General features: G+C 45.5%; 1 protein-coding gene across 11 annotated transcripts in view; it reads left to right on the top strand.

Annotated features, from left to right (window-relative positions):
- Nucleotides 1–1,179: 1,179 nt before the first annotated feature.
- TUT4 (terminal uridylyl transferase 4) overlaps nt 1,180–6,391 on the top strand; it is a 142,973-nt gene continuing 137,761 nt past the window's right edge. For 6 of the 11 annotated variants that reach the window (XM_040470247.1, XM_040470248.1, XM_040470256.1 and 3 more), the window contains exon 1: nt 1,181–1,345. The gene's annotated coding sequence lies outside the window, so the exon portion shown is untranslated. Of the gene's footprint in view, nt 1,346–6,391 lie in introns of all 11 variants that reach the window. The other 5 variants (XM_040470258.1, XM_040470254.1, XM_040470253.1 and 2 more) reach the window with 2 other exon arrangements.

Here is a 6,391-nt window from a genome sequence, read left to right as displayed (position 1 = left end):
CCAGCTTTGAGGTCAGAGGTTGGTTAAATAATGTCCATGGTGGGGTCTTAAAAAAAAACTTATTAAATCATAGGTTCTCTCTGATCGTGACTTTAAATAACTATGCAGACGAACCTAACACATTAAAAGCAAAGGAAGGAGGGGCCCATGGGTTGATTGCAAACCCAAGTGAAACTAAAGAAATGATTCTGAAATCTTCCCCGGGGTGGGGGGATGCTCTTGAGATTTTTCTGCTGAGCTCCTTAACTCCTAGGTTGGCTACATTTTAAAGAAGAAAAGAATTCCAGCTTTGGTGGACTGGCGGCAAAGGTGAATACGCGGGTGTCGACCCCGGCTTCCTTCGTCTAGCTCCACCTTGATGCTCAGAAGCCCGCGCTAGGCGCCGAGGGTCCACGGAGGCACAGGTCAGGCCGGGTCCGTGTGCCAGGCCACAAGGTGCACGTCCAGCGCCTGGCCTCCCTGTGAGGTGAGGGGGCAGCTTTTGGAGGAAGGCGTGGAGGCGGCTTTCTGGTCCTTCTCGCTTGGGGGCCTTGGTAGGGCGGCCCGCAGCCCAGGAGCTAGAGCTGAGTGGCGCGGCCGTGCCCGCAAGCCCGGGCCTCCGCAGGCATGCCGGCGTCCTCCGTCTCCCCAGTGGGGCCCCGGCGGGTAGGCGGGTACCGGGACCTAGCGACCCCGGCTCGGTGGCCCCGCCCCTCCCCGCGAGCCCGTGGTGACTTCGACCCTCCCCCAACGCTGGAGGGCCCCGCCCCCTCCTCGCGGGCTAACGAGTGTCCTCGCGCGCGCGCGCGCGCGCGCCCTTTCCCTCGGCTTTGAGTGTGAGTGTGCTGCCCTCCCACCTCGGCCCCTCCCTATTGTTTCACTACGCCACCACAAGCCTCCAAACGCAACCCCTCCCCCCATTGGTGTTTACCGCCCCACTCTCCCCGGTTTAAGCGGCGCCTACGGGCCCCCAGAACTAAGGGGGGTACCCCTGAACTCAACCCTCTGCGTCTCCTCTCCAGGGTCTCCTCCGCGACTCTCCCCTGCCCAACCCTCGGGGTCAGGACTCGTCAAGATTCCGTCCCTCTCTCCCCTCCCCCCTTCCCTGGCTCCCCCTCGGCCCCCTCCCCTCAGCGGGTTCTCCTTTTTCTCTCCCTCTCCCTCCTCCTCCCCCACCCCATCCCTTCCCCCCCACAATGCAGTTCGCGGCGCGGCGGACATGGCGGTGGAGTCCTGAGCTCGTCGTGTCCCGGCCTCCAGCGGCGGCGGCAGTGACGGCGGCGGCGGCAGCGGGAGGCGGCGGGGGGAGCGGGAGCCACTGAGATGAGGAGGCGCCGCGCGCGCCTGTAGCTCGCGGGCCTCTCAGGTACGGAGGTTCCGGCCGCGACTCAGCGCTCCGCGCCGAGGGGGTGTGCTCGGGGAAGGCCAGGCGGCCCCCTGTCCGCCTCCTCAGGTGCCGCGCCTCGCAGGTGTCGGGGGCCCAGTCGCCCCCTTGGGGCCTGACACTTCTTTCTTTGCGGGAATGGGCTTCGGGTGTCCCAAGGAAAGGCAGAGCTAAGGGAGGTAGGGGCGGCGGCCTGGCGGCCTGAGGAGGGCATTGGGGCGCTTTGGGGGCCGAACTTCACAGAGAGGCTGAGGTTCTCGGCCCCGGGCCGAAACCTGTAGACCTCGGGTGGTGGATTTTGAGTTAACGGGATTGGCGTGAGCATTCTTTTGGGTCCAGTACGATTCCTTGTCATGTATGCCTTTTCTTTCATCCCCGCTTAGACACGGACGTACATATATAACACGTAAATATACACACTCCTGTAATACACAAGCTCACCCTTTTCGGGAAGAGGGAAGGCAGAGGTGCCTGTATAGATTTCGTTTCTTGCTTGCCCGCCTTCTCTCTCCCCCGCCCCCCAGTCGAATGGTGGTAATGAACGCTTTTGACGTGGGAAACTGTGAGATTCGTATTTGTAAACAGACAGCACCAACCGTGTGTGTTGCACGCCTCCGCGAGAGGTTTCGGGTCCTTTTGGTATCCGGATTGTAAAAGAATGAGATATTTAGACCCGAAAGAAGCACATCATCGGGATTTTTAGTCATACCTGAATGGGATGAATTACTGTTATTTTAACGACGCTAATTGAACATTTTATTATCGTAAGTTTATCAGATCTTTAATCAGACGAATTTTGAACCTTGTGCGAGATCTTGTTTCCGTATACCCTGTTTCTTCATTTTGATATATTTTTGATAGAAAACTAGTTCCTTACACATTGGACATTCAGCCTCCTTTTGTGATCTTCTTAGTGACTAGAAACGCAATTCAAATTGTGTATTGTTGGCGTGCATTTAGTAATTAGCTGGAGTGGATCAGATTACCTTTTGTTTCCTAAATGTCCCCCTCCCCCTGCCAAGTCTTGTAGTAGCGAAACGTGTAATACTTGGTGAAACAGAACGTATCCTGTTTCTGTTTTTAAAGTAATGAGAACTATTAGCTAATAAAATTGGAGAATCCCAACTGGATACGACCATTTAGAGAGAGTGCCATAATAAGGCGGTGAATTGTGGATGGTTAAAAAAAGTTGACTTTTTTTGTTGTGTCAGTCAACATGTTCTGTATATGAGTAGATTGTACGCTGAAATTTTCTTTAGGCTCAGCAGCCTGTAATGTCTACTTGAAAATAGCTGCACAGCATTGCATCCTAGTACTTATTAGTCACAACTTGTAAAATTATGAAATATTACTTCATTTAGAATGCTGTATTAACGAATTCACTAGTGTCTAGTGTGCTATGATGCTTTTATAAACACATTTTAAAGGGTGCTTCTTAAAAATCATACTTTTGGGAAGAGAAAAATTTTAAGCCGTTTTAGGCTTTAAAAATGTGACGTTTCATATAAACAAAAGAAAGTTGGTTTGAAAAAGAGCTCTTTTAGGTAAATTTTCCTATTTTCAATTTTTCATTTGACTAGTGTGGAAAATGAAAAAGTAAAGCTTCCTTGAAATAATACAGAAGCGGAAGTGAAAGTTATTGACATTTAATGTTTTAAGTGTAGCAAATGTCTAAATACAAAGGGGAAACTAAGGTCTTTTCATTGTCCTAGGTCAGGTTGTTAGCAGATAAATTTATAAGATGTTATCATGCACTTAAAAGTTTAATTCAATTTGATAATTCCTAAATCACACCGTGAATTACATTTAATTTTAGTTCATTAAACTAGAACAGTACAGTGTCTGTTATAATTTTAAAACTTAAAATCAAGTTACAATGGCAATTATTAATATTTCTGATTAATAAAAAACTGTTTAAAGAGAATTTTTGTTAGTTCTCAGAGCAGATTCAGTTTAGTAAGTAGAGAACTTTTTTTGACCTCAGAGTTAACCTTGACATGCATAATAAGCATCATTAATTATGCTGTGTTTGTGTGTGTGTTTTTTTTAATGTGTTATTTATAGAATGTCAAATCAGGATCTGTGGGTAGAGAATGGTGTTTGACTTTATTTCCTACAGAAAGTTTGTTTCCAGACCATCAGTAAGCCTTACCTGGAAACGCTGATACTGGTACATTTTGTTTATCCTTAAAAAAAAAATCAGACCATTTTGATATAACAATTCAGTGAGATGTGTTACTTTCTAATGTAAACTACAAATGCTAGAATTGGTAAAATAATTTTACAAAATTCATTGAAAGTCATTACTGCAGACAGAAATATGTTCTAAAAAAGAACAGTTCCAGAAATACCTAAAACAAGGAAAAAATGCTAGTTTAAAGCAGGATATGTGAGGGGTGCCTGGATGGCTCATTTGGTTAAGTGGACTCTTGATTTCAGCTCAGGTCATGGTCTCACAGTTAGTGAATAACATATGCAAAGATAAGTTGTTATGGGGCTCAGAGTAGAAAAGTGAGAAATTCATTGTGGCGGGAATTGAGGATTTATGGGTAGAGTGGTGAGAGAAATGTTTGGAAACAGTAGTCAGATTGTGAAAGTTATTGTGTATTTTGAATTAAGGCCTTTCAATTTTACCAAATGAGATCACCAAGTGAGCTAGTGGTTGAGTTGTGATTAGAAGTGTGTTTTCTGACTCCAACTTTAATATTTCTTTCTCTTCAGCTTCCTTATACCAACAGAGTTTAGCCCTGTTTTCAGTGGATAGTAAAGCCACCTTTTCCATGCCACTCTTTTCTCCTGTTAGTAGTTGCTATAATTCACATTGTTTTTTTGAGGATCCTGAATGTTAAATTTCTTAGAAGGTTCTTTTGCCATAAAAATACCTCTGGGGGAAATAACCTTGTTATAGTTTCTTAGGAAGTTTTTTTACTCCTAAGGGTTAGTTGACTACTTTCTAGTTTAGTACTGGAAAGCAATAGCATGGGGGAATTGGGGAGTGTGGGCTTCCTGCAAGCTCTGTGTTCATCAGTAAAGATGTGCAAAGTCTTAATCTTTGCACAAAGTAGCCTGTACTTTCAAGACGAAATCAGTATGTTTGTAAGTCAGTCGTCTGGTAGTTTTATTTATTAATTTTCAAAGATTTTGTTATTATTATTATTTTTTTTAGTGTTTACTTATTTTGAGAGAGAGAGACAGCACACAAGCAGGGGAGAGGCAGAGAGAGAATCCCAGGCAGGCTCCCAGCTGATAGCATAGAGCCTGATGGGGGGCTCAAACTCATGAACAGTGAGATCATGACCTAAGCTGAAATCAAGAGTTGGCCACTTAACCAACTGAGCCACCCAGGTGCCCCAAAGATTTTATTTTTAGGTAATCTTTACACTCAACGAAGGACTCAAATTCACAACCCTGAGATAGAGTCACATGCTCCACCCACTGAGCCAGCCAGGTGCCCAAATAGTGTGGTAGTTTTAAGTGGGTATTTGATTTACAATGATAATAGATAACTTACTGCATATTTGCGATGTGTAATTTCTTTCTAAAGATCTTTTTACAAATTTTTTAATTTACTTGTTTGTTTTTAGTAATTTCCACACCCAATGTGTGGCTTGAACTAATGACCCTGAGATAAGGGTTGTATATGCTTTTCCAACTGAGCCAGCCAGGTGCCCCTCTTTCTAAAGAGCTTAAGTATTAATTCAGTTTTCACAACAACCTTTTGGTATTATCCTCATTTACAGGTGAGGAAAAGAGGTGCAGAAGGGTTAAGTATCTTGGACAAGATTTCACAGCTACTTTGCCTCAGTGTTAGCATTCATATTCAGGGTATCTGAGTCTGGAGTCAGAGTTGCACCTCAGGCTTGGGTTGTCAGAATTTAGTATGCAGGGGTGCCTGGGTGCCTCAGTTGGTTAAGCGGCTGACTCTTGATTTCTGCTCAGGTCATGATGTCATTGTTTGTGAGTTCAAGCCCCACATCGTGCTCTGTGCTGAGAACATGGAGCCTACTTGGGATTCTCTCTCTCCCTTTCTCTGCCCCTCTCCCATGTGCATGCACACTCTCTCTAAAAAATAAAGGTTAAAAAAAATTTTTTTTTATAATTTAATATGCAGGGGGTGTTCAGTATAGTTACATAGGTTGTCAAAAATATGTTGTGAGAAAAAAACCTTGGTTTGTGAGCATAATTCTTCTGGAAACATGCTTGTAATCCAAAGCACTTGTATATCAAAGTGAATTTCAAGCACCATTGGCTCAGTTGTGATCATGTGACATTGGGTGTCATGTACTACTGGTATTGCAAGACGTTGCTTGTTTATGACATTAAAATTTATTGGAAATGTTTGCTCATCTTGCAGAACACTTGCAGAACAAGTTCGCAATCCAAGGTATTACTGTATGTTGTAAGAACATAAAGTATGAGTTATACATAATAGTGAAATCTGCTTGCATTTTGTCTGTCTTGTACATCGTAGTTTAAATAATTATCATTAAGGGGCGCCTGGGTGGCGCAGTCGGTTAAGCGTCCGACTTCAACCAGGTCACGATCTCGCGGTCCGTGAGTTCGAGCCCCGCATCAGGCTCTGGGCTGTTGGCTCAGAGCCTGGAGCCTGTTTCCGATTCTGTGTCTCCCTCTCTCTCTCTGCCCCTCCCCCATTCATGCTCTGTCTCTCTCTGTCCCAAAAATAAATAAACGTTGAAAAAAAAAATTTAAATAATTATCATTAAAATTGATCAGTCATGGGTACCTGGCTGGCTTAGCTGGTTGAACATCCAGCGCTTGATTTTGGCCCAGGTCATAACATAATCCCGGGATTGTGGGATCAAACCCCCAGTCAGAAAGCACTGAGCATAGAGCCTGCTTGATATTCTCCATGTCTCTCTCTCTCTCTCTCTCCCTCCCCCCTCCCTCCTCCCTCTCTCTCCCCCTTCTCTTCCCCCTTCCCCCTCTCTGTCCCCTTCTCTGTCCCCCTCTCTCCCCCCCTCCCCCTTCTCTCCCTCTCCCCCCTCCTCTTCCCTCTTCCTCCCCCCC

This window comes from Herpailurus yagouaroundi, unplaced genomic scaffold (genome assembly GCF_014898765.1).
Source record: "Herpailurus yagouaroundi ecotype Mexico unplaced genomic scaffold, PumYag 77, whole genome shotgun sequence".
Lineage (NCBI taxonomy): Eukaryota > Metazoa > Chordata > Mammalia > Carnivora > Felidae > Herpailurus > Herpailurus yagouaroundi.
Note: the sequence above shows the minus strand (reverse complement) of the source record. Positions and strands in the feature narration are given on the sequence as shown.